Below are 15998 nucleotides of genomic sequence, written 5' to 3' on the forward strand. Positions count from 1 at the left end.
TCTTTAATGTGGTGAATCGCTTTGATTAATTTTAGAATGTCATACCAGCCTTGCGTTCCTAGCTTATGCCCCACTTGGTCATGATGTATTACCCTCTCTATATATATTGCTGAATTCCATTTGCTAATTGTTTTTTGGAGATTTCTGTGGATATGATTATTATTGATATTGATCTGTAATTTTTTTCTTATGATCTCTTTCTCAGGTTTTATTATCAGTTAAGTTGATGTCATAGAGTGAGGTGGAAAGTGTTCTTTATATTCTGAAAGCAATATTGTAAGATTCATGTTATTTCTTTCTTAAATTCTGGGTCAAATTGCCATTGAAACCATCTGAGCCTGGAGTTTTCTTTGTGGAAAAGATTTATAGTGTCAACGACAATATATGCCCCCAAATTGAATTTTTATATTACACCAAACTAGTGAAAATGAATTGTAAAAGAGAAAAGTTCCATTTTTAGAGAACATAAAATACATAGCAATAAGTTTAACAAAATGCATGCAGGACTACTGCTTAAAAATTATACAGTTTTGCTGAGAGAAGCTAGAGAATACCTAAATAAATGGAAAGATATGCCATAATCATGGGTGAGAAGACCCAAAAATGTATGAAAGGCAATTCTCCTCAAATTTACCTGTACGTTCAATGGAAGGTATTCAAAATCCCAACAGGCATTTTTGTAGAAGGTGCTAAGTTGATTGTAAAACATATATGGAAATGCAAAAGACTTAGAATGCTTAGATAATATTTTAAAAGAGGAACAATGCTGAGGGATTTATACTACCTGAACTCAAGGTTTAATATGCAGCTAGAATAATCAAGACAATGTGGTGTTGGTATAATGATAAACAGATAAGTGGAACAAAATAGAGAATCAAGAAATAGATTTACACTTATACAGTCATTTGATTTTCCTTAAAAATTTCAAGGCAATTCAGTGGGGAAAGGACAGTTCTTTCAACAAATGGTGCTGGAACAACTGGCTAAACTTGGTAGGGAAGTTAACCTCAACCTATACCTAACAGCATACAAAAATTTAAATTGAAGTGGATCATAGATATAAACAACTATAAATTCTGACCTAAGCAAAAAAGAAAAGACCAGAACCAGAAATATGAAAAGTATAAAGGAAAGACTTTATGGGTAAAGGCAAACATACAGTAAACTTGGTAGATCAATCACTTATAAAGCTAGTTGGAAGGTTAGAAGGCAAAACTAGTAAAATCATCTATATCCACAATAATTAGTGAAGGGATACACAAAACAAAAAGATGTAAAATATGATGTTAAAAAATTAAACATTGAGTGTGTTAAAAAGGCAGAATTGTTAGAATGTGTTTGAACATAAGAGATCATTGACCTAATATATTCAGATAGATAGATGATAGAAAGATAGGTAGGTAGATAGATGATAGATAGATTCCCACCATAACCACAAACCAAGAATATATAAAGGATACACACAGAGAAAAAAGAGAAAGGAATCCAAACACAACACTAAAGATAGTCATCAAATTACAAGGGGAAGAGAACAAACGAAGGAGACAGGAACAAAAAAAGAACTACAAAAACAACCCTAAAACAATTAACAAAATGGCAGTAAGTACGTACCTATCAACAATTACTTTAAATGTAAATGGAATAAAGGCTCCAATCAAAAGACATAAAGTGGCTAACTGGATACAAAAACGAGACCCATAAATGCTGCTACATGAGACTTCAGATCTAAGGACACACAGACTGAAGGTGAGGGAATAGTAAAAGCTATTCCATGCAAATGGAAATGAAAAGAAGGCTGGGATAGCAATACTTATATCAGACAAAGTAGACTTTAAAACAAGATTGTAGGGACTTCCCTGGTGGTGCAGTGGTTAAGAATCCACCTGCCAATGCAGGGAACACAGGTTTGATCCCTGGTCTGGGAAGAACCCACATGCCATGGAGCAACCAAGCCCATGCACCACAACTACTGAGCCTGTGCTCTAGAGCCTGCGAGCCACAACTACTGAGCCCATGCACCCTAGAGGCTGTGCTCTGCAACAAAAGAAGCCATTGCAATGAGAAGCCCACATACCTCAACGAAGAGTAGCCCCCACTCGCCGCAACAAGAGAAAGACTGCATGCAGCAAAGAAGACCCAAAGCAGCCAAAAAAAATAATAAATTAAAAAAAAAAGATTGTAACGAGACAAAGCACATTACATGTTGATAAAGGGATCAATTCAACATGAGATGTAACAATTGTTAATATATATGTAACCAACAGAGGAGCACCTAAATACATAAAGCAAATATTAACAGACATAAAGGGAGAAATTGAAGCTTACACATTAATAGTAGGGGACTTTAACACCCCACTGAAGAGATCATCCAGACAGTAAATCAATAAGGATACATTGCCTTAAATGACACATTAAAGCATACGAACTTAATAGATATATACAGAACATTCCATCCAAAAGCAGCAGAATACATATTATTTTCAAGTGCACGTGGAACATTCTCCAGGGCAGATCACATGCTAGGCCACAAAACGTCACAATAAAGTTAAGAATATTGAAATCATACCAAGCATCTTTTCCAACCACAATGATACAGAACTAGAAGTCGAATACATGAAAAAAAAAACCTGCAAATAAACACAAACACATGGAGGCTAAACAATATTCTCCTAAACAACCAATGGGTCACTGAAGAAATCAAAGAGGAAATCAAAAAACACCTTGATAGAAATGAAAATGGAAACACAATCCAAAATCTGTGAAACACAGCAAATGCAGTTCTAAGAGAGAAATTTATAGTGATGCAAGCCTACCTCAGGAAACAAGAAAAATGTCAATCTAGTCTTACACATAAAGAAACTAGAAAAAGAAGAACAATCAAAATCCAAAATTAGTAGAAGGAAAGAAATAATAAAGATCAGAGTAAAAATAATTGAAATAGAGACAAAAGACAATATAAAAGATCAATGAAACTAACAGGTAGTTCTTTGAAAAGATTTCGCTAAGTGAAACAAGTCAGACAGAGAAAGACAAATACTATATGATATCATTTGTATGTTGAATCTAAAAAGTACAACAAACTAGTGAGTACAACAAAAAAGAAGCAGACTCACAGATAAAAAGAACAAACTAGTGGTTAGTTACCAGTGGGGAGATGGGGAGAGGGAAAATATAGGGGTGGGAGAGTGGGATGTACAAACTATTGGGTGTAAGACAGGCTACAAGGATGTATTGTACAACACAAGGAATATAGCCAATATTTTGTAAAACCTGTAAATGGAGTGTGACCTTTAACAATTGTTTAAAAAATTTAAAAAAAGTTTTTTCATCATCACATTGTACACCTTAAGCTTACACACTGTTTCATGTCAATTATATCTCAATAAAGCTGTAGAAAAGAGCAAACTGTAAAAGCAGGAGGCAAAACAGCCTGAGGTGAGGAAGTGTAGGTGTTCGCTGGGGAGCTGATCCGAAGTCAGATTTTATCAAGTCCTGTGGGAATTTCAATCAGATGAGTGAAAACTAACTTTGATCACTTTTCTGGATTCTGAAGTTAACTTTATGATGCAGTTCAACTGGGGAAAATGTACATCCCCAAATGGTGACTTTGCACTCAGATGGTGATAAGTTTACCAGGAGAATCATTCTGCATCTGGGAGAGCAATTTGTTGCTCCTCTGGGTGCATCAAGATGATCCCCAATAAACAAGGTCACGAAGACAGCAGGTGACAAGGTGATGCACTGGGAGAAGTTTTGCCATCTCATCCCTGATATACAGTCTGCCAGTCAAACCCAGTTTTTCAAGATGTTCCACATTCTTGAGGAAGCCAACTGCTTTTAGTAAGGATCTGTGTCACTCAGCCTTGAGAATGAGATGGAGGTATGAAGACGTTTTCAATATTCCCATTGCTCATCCTAAGCTTTTTTACAGAGACTTCCAGTTTTTTCAGATTTAACCTTCTGTTAATTTTCTGTTTGACATAAGTATACTTTATCTTGTTTCTTACATTATTGTCCCTATTTCTCCCTTCTTTCATATATGTTGTTTTACTATCTTCATTTTTTTCATTTTTTATTCTTTAGCCTCTCTTACAGCTCCAGTACTGTTTCATTGTCGTGATCAATTTTGTTTCCTTTAAAAACTGTATCACACTTTCTTCATTGTATGTTGACTTTTCAGTTTATTAGTACCTATTTGAAAATTCCATATATTCCATGAATTGGCTGATATCTCCCCTTACTTATGTTTTCTTTTATGTCTCTTCTTTATTCTCTACACCTTAATTGATATTTATTTACATTTGATACATTTGCCTCTCAATTTCAATACTTGACCTCTTTTCTAATCATCTTATCCTTGCTTTTGTTTCCCTGCATCGTTTTTATATATAATACCCCTTTCCTCAAGTTATTGTACATCATTTTCAGGTAAAAATGCTTTAATCACATTTATGCTAATTTATAACATTGCTTCCTCTTAGAGGTTTTACACATTTGTTAACATATATTAAATCCTTTGTTCAACATATTTAATGCTATTTAAATGGTTTCATTGTTTATATTGCATTTAAAAACTATCTTCATTCTGACATATAGAAATCCAAATGATTTTTATACTAACTTTGTGGCAAGTGGGGGTCACTCTTCATCACGGTGCGTGGGCCTCTCACTATCGCGGCCTTTTTCTTGTTGCGGAGCACAGGCTCCAGACGCGCAGGCTCAGTAGTTGTGGCTCATGGGCCTAGTTGCTCCGCGGCATGTGGGATCTTCCCAGACCAGGGCTCGAACCCGTGTCCCCTGCATTGGCAGGCAGATTCTCAACCACTGCGCCACCAGGGAAGCCCGAAGGGACACAAATAAATGGAAAGTTATTCCATGTTCATAAATTGGAATAATTAATATTGTTAAAATGTCCATATTACACAAAGTGATTTACAAATTTGATGCAATCCCTATCAAAATTCCAATGGCTCTTTTCACAGAAATAGAAAACACAATCCTAAAATTCATACAGAAATAAAAAGATTCTGAATAGCCAAAGCAATCTTCGGTAAGAAGAACAAATCTGGAGGCATCACATTTCTGACTTCAAATTATATTGTATTATAAAACTACAGTAATCAAACAGTATAATACTGGCACAAAAACATATAGACTAGTAGAACAGAATAGAGAGCCCAGAAACGAACCCACGCTTATATGGGGAATTAATCTAGACAAAAGAGGCAGAGATATACATTGGGGAAAAGACAGCCCCTTCAATAAACGGTGTTGAGAAAACTGAACAGCTACATGCTAAGGAAACTGGACTACTTTCTCACATCATATACAAAAATAAACTCAAAATGGATTAAAGACTTAAATTTAAGACCAGAAACCATCAAACTCCTAGAAGAAAACATAGGCAGTAAGCTCTTTGACATCGGTCTTAGCAATACGGGGGGAGGGGTAGATAATGTCTCCTCAGGCAAGGGAAACAAAAGCAAAAATAAACAAAGGGAACCACATCAAACTATAAAGCTTTTGCACAGCAAAGGAAACTATCCACAAAACAAAAAGGATCCCTACTGAATGGGAGAAGATATTTGCATACGATATATCCGATAAAGGGTTAATATCCAAAAATATACAAAGAACTCATACAACTCAACATCAAAAAAACAAGCAACCCAGTTAAAACATAGGCAGGGAACCTGAATAGACATTTTTCCAAAGAAGACATACAAATGGCCAACAGGCACATGAAAAGATGCTCAACATCACTAACCTTTAGGGGAATGCAAATCAAAACCACAATGAGATATCACCTAACACCTGCCAGAATGGCTAATATCAAAAAAGACAACAAATAATAAGTGAAGTCCCAACATTTTAAATTTAAGGCTCAGTCTATCCCATACCTGTATCCACACAACTGAGCAAGACTAAGCAAAGAAAAAAAGCTCAATGATCTTACTTCAAGTTCATGATCATTCACCTCATGAAGATACTTAAAGTTGAGTGACAGTTATCAAGTCTGGGATTTGATTTTTCCCTACTTGGAAGCTAATAAAGGTAGCCAGTTATGTTTCATGGTTGCTGTCAGAAGACATTAGACTCCTGAGTAAGAAACAAAGGGATTTATTACTCATGCCTTGGAAAGCAGCTTTAATATCAGCATATTTTGCATTGGTTCCCCTTGCCCCCAAGTCCCCGGAGGAGAATATGGATATGTCTAGATGAACACCTGCTCATGCAGCCAGCTGTGTTACAGGATAAGAACACTGTGCTTTAAGAACCTGCTGTTTTATAGCAAAGTGTAAGCAAGCCTGCTCTTTGTCCCAAAGGGAGACCTCATCCCTCACAGTGCTCACTGCAAACACAACCCTGAGAAATAGCCCAAATTAAAAGAGATCCTGGGCTTCCCTGGTGGTGCAGTGGTTGAGAATTGTCCTGCCAATGCAGGGGATACGGGTTCGAGCCCTGCTCTGGGAAGATCCCACATGCCGCGGAGCAACTAAGCCCATGCGTCACAACTACTGAGCCTGCGTTCTAGAGCCCGCGAGCCACAACTACTGAGCCTGTGTGCCACAACTACTGAAGCCCACATGCCTAGAGCCCATGCTCCGCAACAAGAGAAGCCACCACAATGAGAAGTCGGCGACCACAACGAAGAGTAGCCCCCCACTCGCCACAACTAGAGAATGCCTGCGCAGCAACAAAGACCCAATACAGCCAAAAATAAAAACAAATTAATTAATTAATTAAAAAAAAAAGAGATCCTTGCATTCTTGGCACACTCAGCAAGACACGAAGGAGTGTGAGACTCCCATGGAGGACTTTATCTCCCAATAGCAGTCATACAATATTCTCACATCTCATTCACCCATCTTCTCTCCTAAATGACTACTACTTAACCTCTCCTCTTTCTTCCAAACTCCAACCTCCCCCCATGTTTTTACTCTCAGCTTATGACCTTGCAACCAAAAAAAAAAAAAATTCTACAACTTCTTACTATGTCAACTAGCTATCTAAGTGGATATGTGTCCATATATTCTTTCTTACTGCCTGTTACTGACGATGAACTATTCATGTTCTTGACTAAGGCAAATCCCACCAGAACTAAACGGAGAAACAGAAAAATCCACATAGTGGGGGATTTTAACACATATCTTAATAGATAATAAAACAATCAGACAAATAATCATCCGGGATATATAATATCTGAACAATGCAATTAGCAAACATGACTTAATTGCTGTTCAAAGAACACTGAACAAATCAACAAAAGACTACATCTGGTTTTCAACTGCACAAAAATATTTACCAAAATTAATCATAACCTGGGTCATTAAGCAAACCTTGACAAAGGTCAAAGGACTGAAAAAAATACAAAGTATGTTCTCTAGCCATGGTGGAATTGAGTGAGAAATAACAAAAAGGTAACTAGAAAATCCACAACTCTTTGGAAATTAAGCAATACCTTGGTAAATAAAACATAAGTCAAAGGAGAAGACAAAAGGGAAATTGAAAATATTTTCAATTGAATGATAAATATATGGCATACCAACTTGTGGGAGACAGCTAGAGCATGTAGAGCTCAATTTATAACCTTAAAGAAACATTTTTTAAAAGAAGAAAAGCAGAAAATTGTATGCTCTCATCACCAGAAGCTAAAAAAAAAAGGGAATAGCAAATCAAGTCAAAGAACACATAAAAAGGGAATGACAATGACACAGATAAGAGCAGAAGTCAGTGAAGTATAAAACAAATATATAATATTGTAATAACCTTTAATGGGAAAGAATCTGAAAAAGAATACATATATGTATATATATATATATTCAGAATATATATATTTCTGAATATATATATACACATTCTGAATATAAGTGACTCAGTGTATATAAATGAATCACTTTGCTGTACACCAGAAATTAACACAACAGTGTAAATCAACAATACTTCAATTAAAAAAAAAACAAATATACACTAGAGAATTTTAAAAATTAACACAATTGAAAAATCTCTAGCAATGTATATGAAAGGAAGAAAGGAAGGAAGGGAGGGCGGAAAATTTATCAGTATCAGGAATGATAATGGGGACCTGAATACAGACCCTATAGACATTTTTAAAGATAATGAGAATTCAGTAAACAACTTTTCAATATTTGACAACTTAAATGCCCAATTTTCTTGAAAAATAAAACCTATGAAAATTGACACAAAAAGAAATAGAAACTCTGAATTCTCCTAACTCTATTAAGGAAATTGGACCACTATTTTTCAACTTTCCCACAAGAAAACTCCATGCCTGGACTGCTTCACCAGTGATTTCTTCTCAACATTTAGGAAAGAAATAACATCAGACTTATACAAACTCACTGAGAGAAGAGAAAGGAGGAAACACTTCCCAACTCATTCTAAAAGTTCAGTAATTCTGATAATAAAACCTGACAAGGACATTTCAAGATTCACCTCATAAACATAGATGTAAAGATCCTTGTTAAAATATTAACAAATCAAAAAATATATAAAAAGCATAACATATCATGACCAAGAAGGGTATGTTCAAGAATGCAAATCCTTGGACTTCCCTGGCAGTCCAGTGGTTAAGACCCCGTGCTTCCAGTTCAAGGGGGGGCACGGGTTTGATCCCTGGTCAGGGAAGTTCTGCAAGCCACAGGGTGCAACCAAAAAAAAAACAAAAAAAAAAGAGCAAAACCCTTACAAATAAGAACAGAAGAAACCTTCCTTATTCTTACAAATATCATCTAAAATTTCTATAGCAAATCATAATTAATGGTGAATTATTATAATTAATGGTGAAAATTGAAAGCTTTCCCCCCTAAGATTAGAATTAAGCAAGTATGCCCATTCTCACCACTTTGTTGGAGGCCCCATCTAATGCATTTAAGGCAAAACAAATGAATACAAGGCATATAGATTAAATGAAAATAAATAAACTTGTTATTATTCACAGATGACATGATAATACACATAGAAAATAAGAATCTATAGCAATATGTTATAATTTAGCAATGTTAATTTAGCTGAATTCAAATTCAAAACACAAAGCTGATTTTATTTCTATGCACTTTCCAAAGAAATACAAAATGAAAATTTAAAAGTGATGCCATTTAGAATGCATCTAAAACATCAAGTATCTAAGAAAGCATCTAACAAACAATGTATAAGACCTCTACACTGAAAAACCACAAATCACTCCTGAGAAAAATCAAATAAGAACTAAATGAGTGGAGGATATACTGTGTTTATAGATTGAAATGCTCAGTTTTTTAGAATATCAATTCTGCCAAACTGACCTATGTATTCAGTGCAATCCCAGGCAAAACTCCAGCAGGATTGTTTGTGAAAATTCATAAGCTGATTCTAAAAGTGTATATGGAATGTAAAGAGCAAAGAATGACTAAGGCAAGACTGAAGAAAAAGAACAAAGCTGCAGGGCTTATTACAAAGCTATTACAATTAAGATAATGTGATAGAGAAACAAGGATAAACAGATCAATGGAAGAGAGTAGAGAGTCTAGAAACTGACCCACAAATATATTGCCACCTGATTAATGATTAAAGAGACCTGAAGTACACTGGAAGTACCTAAATGGTGCCTGGATGGTTGGCTAGCCATAAGAAAAGAAAGTCTTTGGCAGCTGCCTCACGTCACCCACAACAATGAAATTATATATATTATATATGTAAATGTGAAGGTATAAACAATAAAAGTGTTAGATGAAAGCAGATAAAAATATGATAATAGGGGGCTTCCCTGGTGGCGCAGTGGTTGAGAATCTGCCTGCTAATGCAGGGGATGCGGGTTCGAGCCCTGGTCTGGGAAGATCCCACATGCCGCGGAGCAACTAGGCCCGTGAGCCACAACTACTGAGCCTGCGCATCTGGAGCCTGTGCTCCGCAACAAGAGAGGCCGCGACAGTGAGAGGCCCGCGCACCGCGATGAAGAGTGGCCCCCACTCGCCGCAACTAGAGAAAGCCCTCGCACAGAAACGAAGACCCAACACAGCCATAAATAAATAAATAAAATTTAAAAAAATATATATATGATAATAACCTTGGAGTATGCAAAGATTTCCTTAACAGGAAACCAAAAGCACCAACTTAAGGGGTAAAATAATACAATGGACTACTTTAAAATTAAGAAATTCTGTTTAGAATATAAGTGAATAAGAAACTGAAAAGGCAAAGCGTGGAAGAAGATACTTACACTGAATATATCCTACAATGGACTCGTACTGAGAATGTATAAAGATTTCTTAATGATGAATAAGAAAAAGGGAGGTAATCAATAGAAAAAAACAATATGTTTAGAAAGAACCTCACAGAAGAAGACAGCCAAATGACAAAAAATATATACAAAGATTTTTAACTTAAGTAGTCATAGGGAAGTTAAAATTAAATCATAGTGTGATATCACCCATCAGTTTGGCTAGAATGAAAAAATAGACAATACCAAATATTGGGGGAATATTTGGAGCAACAGAATTCTCAAATGCTGCTGATGAAAATATCAATTTACTGGTACAACCACTTTGGAAAACTCTTTGGCATTGTCTACTAAAGCTAAGATATACCTACCAAATGATCCAGCAATTTTCCTCGAGCTATATTCTCAGAAGAAATTCAGGTATACAAGTCCCCAAAGATATGTACAAACATATTCCTAACAGCACTGTTCTAATAGCCAAATCCAGAAAAAAGCCAAATGAACACGTACATTAGAAAGATTAAGTTGTCTTCGATCTATACAATGGAATAATATGCAGATATGAGAATAAAATATCTTCAATGACATGCAATAACACGTGTGAGTTTCAGAATAATAATGTTGAGCCATGGAAGTCAGATACAACGGAGTATACAAGCTGTCTTTCCATTTACACAAAGGTCAAATACAGTCAAACTAAACTATGGTGTTAGAAATCTAGACAGTGGTTAGCTTTGGGATTAGCGACTCTATTATGGCGTAAAAATAGATACAGATCTTCCTCAACTTATGTAGGTTTACATCCCAATAAGCCGATCATAAGTTGAAAATACATTTAATACACCTAACCTACCAAACATCATAGCTTAGCCTAGCCTACCTTAAAAGTGGTCAGAACATTTACATTAGCCTACAGTTGGGCAAAATCATCTAACACAAAATCTATTTTATAATAAAGTGTTGAATATCTCATGTAATTTATAGAATACTGTACTGAAATTGAAAAGCAGGATGGCTGTATGGGTACAGCATGGTTGTAAGTGTTCCAGTTGTTTATCCTTGTGATGGCGGGGCTGGCTGGAAGCGGAGGCTCCCTGCATCATGTGAGAGTATTATCCCGCATATCACTATCCAGGAAAAAGATCAAAATTCAAAATTCAAAGAACACTTTCTAGCGAATGCAATTTGCTTTCACTCCATCTTAACACTGAAAAATTGTAAGTCAGGACTGTACTGGGATGTTGGTATTATTCTGTTTCTTAATCTGGGTTTTGGTTTCAGGAGAGTGTTCAAATGGTGAAAATGTAATGGTCTGCAGACTTATGATTTGGACCTTTTTCCTTATGAATGTTATACTGCCATAAAATTGGTGGGGGAAAAAAAGACATCAAGTCAAATAAATAAGAGCCTGGAACTTTTATAAATCTCATCGGTGCTAGAAGCCAGCACAGAAATAACAGGACAATAAAGACTTGTGTTTGCCAGAAAATAAAAAAGGCAACAAATGCATAAAAATCTATGCAAATTTGAACAATGCTCACCACGTCCACTACAATGACACTAGTCCATCATACCTCCCCTGGATTATTACAGTTTGCCTTCTAAATGATCTCTAGTCTCCTGCTTTGATCTCCAGAGCGAGAAGGAGGAACATCATTGTATCTGTTAGGATTCAATCAGAGAAGCAGAACCACTGGGAGGGATATGGAACAGGAGATTTCTTATAAGAATTAGACCTTTCGAGGGAGCCCTCCTACACTGTTGGTGGGAATGTAAATTGGTGCAGCCACTATGGAGAACAGTTCCTTTAAAAAAAACTAAAAATAGAGTTACCATATGATCCAGCAATCACAGTCCTGGAAAAGACAAAAACTCTAATTTAAAAAGGTACATGCACCCCAATGCTCATTGCAGCACTATTTAAAATAGCCAAGATATGGAAGCAACCTAAATGTCCATTGACAGATGAATGGATAAAGAAGATGTGGTATGTATATACAATGGAATACTACTCATCCATAAAAAAGAATGGAATAATGCCATTTGCAGCAGCATGGATGGACTTAGAAACTATCATATTAAGTAAAGTAAGTCAAACAGAGAAAGACAAGTATCATATGATATCACTTATATGTGGAATCTTAAAAAAATGATACAAATGAACTTATTTACAAAACAGAAATAGACTCACAGACACAGAAAAAAAAGTAGGGTTACCAAAGGGGAAGGGGAGGGGGATAAATTAGGACTTTGGGATGTACAGATACACACTACTATATATAAAATAAACAACAAGCACCTACTGTATAGCACAGGGAACTATATTCAATATCTTGTAATAACCTATAATGGAAAAGAATCTGAAAAAGAATACATACATATGTATAACTGAAACACTTTGCTGTACACTGAAAACTAACACAACATTGTAAGTCAACTATACTTCAATTTTAAAAATAAATTTTAAAGGGGAATTCCCTGGCAGTCCAGTGGTTAGGACTCTGCGCTTCCACTGCAGGGGGCACGGGTTCCATCCCTGTTGGGGGAACTAAAATCCTGCATGCCATGTGGCACGGCCAAAAAATAAAAATAGGGTTTCCCTGGTGGCACAGAGGTGAAGAATCCACCTGCCAATGAAGGGGACAAGGGTTCGATCCCTGGTCCGAGAAGATCCCACATGCCGCGGAGCAACTAAGGCCCTGCGCCACAACTACTGAGCCTGCGCTCTAGAGCCCGCGAGCCACAACTACTGAGCCCACGTGCCTAGAGCCTGTGTCCTGAAACAAGAGAAGCCACTGCAGTGAGAAGCCCGCACACCCGGACAAAGAGCAGCCCCCGCTGGCGGCAACTAGAGAAAGCGCACGTGCAGCCACAAAGACCCAACACAGCCAAAAATAAATAAATAAATAAAATAAAATAAAATTAAAATTATTTAGAAAAGAATTAGACCTGACACAATTTCGGGAGCTGGTGAAGACGTCTACAGTGGACACTGCTGCCTCTAGCGGTGGGCCTGAGGTCACTATAGGTTGGCAGGCCGGGCGGTCAGGGTATAAAAGCTGGAAGTGAACTAGGAGGGAGTGAAGACAAAGTGGAAACTGGGTCGGTGTCTCACAACCTCCAGCTTCTACAATGTGGGTGACCTGTGGAAGTTGGCACCCTGCCCTGGCCAGCACCCGCAGCCAGCCCAGCGCTAGGAGGAGCTGAAGGAGGACACCCGGCAGCAGCCAGCAGGGGGCGCCAGCAGATGAGCGGCGACGCGGAGCGCTGCGGCAGCGCGGGGCCCACGCAGCCCTTCAGAGCATACATGGCACTTCTTCTCTTCCAACTTCTAAATATGGCACAAATGTCACCTCGGCCAACCCTAACCTGAAACCATTCAGGAAGGGAGTTCTTGGAAACATGGTGCCGGCTCAGCTAAATTGATACAGTATAAAACCACCACCATCGGAGTGCCAGGAGCAGGCGTGGAAACTCTTGTGTACCCCTCCCAGACACATACCTTACACTACACATTTCTTCCATTTGGCAGTTCCAGAGCTGCATTCATTATAATAAAACTGCAATCGTAAGAATAGGAGAAAAAAACAAAACCAAACCACCACCATCATTCTTTCCAAAAAAAAAAAAAAAAAAAATCAGATCATGGCATTCCTCTGCTCAAAACCCTCTAATGGTTCCCTTTCTCTTTTAGGATAAAAGTCAAAATAGTTACACTACCTACAACACTTCACATAAGCTGGCACTTTTAATTCCCACTACGTGCTCATTCCCGTGTCTCCCTGCAGCCACACTGGTCACCTTGCTACTCCTTCAACACACCAATAATGGCCCTTCCTCAGTCTTTCCTCTCCCTATTCCCTCCACGCTCTACATCCTTGCCATGGGCTATATGCATTACTTCCTCCCTCAAGTCATTCTGGACTCTTCAAACATCACAGTTTCAGGGAGGGATCTCCTGACCAGATTATTTAAAACGGAATCACCCAGGGCATTCCTTCTCCCCCTCCTATCTGACACTTTTCAACAGAGCACTTAACCACAAACTGAAATACTACAGTGTTATCTGTTTGTTTAACATCTTCTGCCACTCCCAGTAGAATGTAAACTCCAGAAGGACCGTTATTTTTTTCCTACCTTATTTATTACTATATCCAATATCACCTATAACAGGGACTGGCATACAGTAAGCAGTCATTGAATATACTGGATAAGATGAATGAATAAATGAATGAAAGAACTAAAAGTGTAGATCCACCTCCTCTATCTGATCTTTAAAAGAAGCTTACTTGTTACTATGTCTCAGGCCTGTTCTCTCCGCTCTTAATTTTCCCTTTCTCTTATTTCAACCCTACCCAAGCTCCTATTACCAATATATGTTGTTGACAGCCAAGTGTGTATTTCCACAGCAAACCTTCTATCTGTGCTCCACTCATATATACATGTGGGTGATCTACGACTAGACACGTGCATAACACAGATGCCTTAGAGACATAACACACTCTACATACTAAAAAGAATGTGCAATAATATCTTTACACCCAAAATACAACTTCCCCGGTTTCTTGATATCAAGAAACACCACTACAACCAATCCAGTTGCTCAAGTCTTAAGAGAATTGCGAGACATTGTCCACATCAGCCTTAAACTACCCCTTATGAAACAGTCACCAAATTCAGTGCGTACTTCCAAGGCAGTGTTTCTCAAGTCCATGTGTTCCTCCTTCACATTGATTTTCATCATCTTTATCAGAATCATCATCCTCTCTCATCTGGTTTATTTCAAAAGTCTCCTAATTCTTTTCCCCAAGTTTACTCTTGCTCAATGCAATAAGCTACGCTCATAATTGTTAGGCAAATTGGATAATTTCTTAAATGCCCTCTTTCTCCTTGATAAAAAAACAACAGGGGGCTTCCCTGGTGGCGCAGTGGTTGAGAATCTGCCTGCTAATGCAGGGGACACGGGTTCGAGCCCTGGTCTGGGAAGATCCCACATGCCACGGAGCAGCTGGGCCCGTGAGCCACAATTGCTGAGCCTGCGCGTCTGGAGCCTGTGCCCCGCGACGGGAGGGGCCGCGATAGAGAAAGGCCCGCGCACCGCGATGAAGAGCGGTCCCCGCACCGCGATGAAGAGTGGCCCCCGCTTGCCGCAACTGGAGAAAGCCCTCGCACGAACCGAAGACCCAACACAGCCAAAAATAAATAAATAAATAAATAAATAAATAAGAAAATCCTTAAAAAAAAAAAAAAAACAACAACAAACGAACAAACTTTAAATCCTTTTATCTTCTTGATGAAAGCCTGAAATTACTATTGGGATCCATGGTACACGTTCTTAACCTAATCTGTAAACCTGGCAAACTGTTATCCGACCTGAACTCAATAACCTCAGCTCATGCCGAATTCTCTTGTTCTTGGCACACGAGGCAAGTGGGATTTCTTTCCGTTCTTTGTATGTTCTATGTTTCTTCCTGTAAATGGTGTTCCAACATGCCTTTCCATTTGCCTGGAACATCCACTAAGTCTGACGACATCCTCCAAAATATTCAGGAAGTAGCCTAAACTGCAGATACAGAGGGAAGCTTTCCAAGATCCTGAAACATACTATCCCAAGTTCCTCATGGCAGCATTCTGTACATCTGCAATTACATAATTATTTGTGTAATTGTTTGTTGGATATCTAGATTCCCCCACAGACTTTACTGGAGCAGATACACTTGCTGTCCACCACTGTGTCTAAAACATGAATGATACAGAGAAGGTACTTCACAGTATGAGA

This window comes from Balaenoptera acutorostrata, chromosome 19 (genome assembly GCF_949987535.1).
Source record: "Balaenoptera acutorostrata chromosome 19, mBalAcu1.1, whole genome shotgun sequence".
Classification (NCBI taxonomy): domain Eukaryota; kingdom Metazoa; phylum Chordata; class Mammalia; order Artiodactyla; family Balaenopteridae; genus Balaenoptera; species Balaenoptera acutorostrata.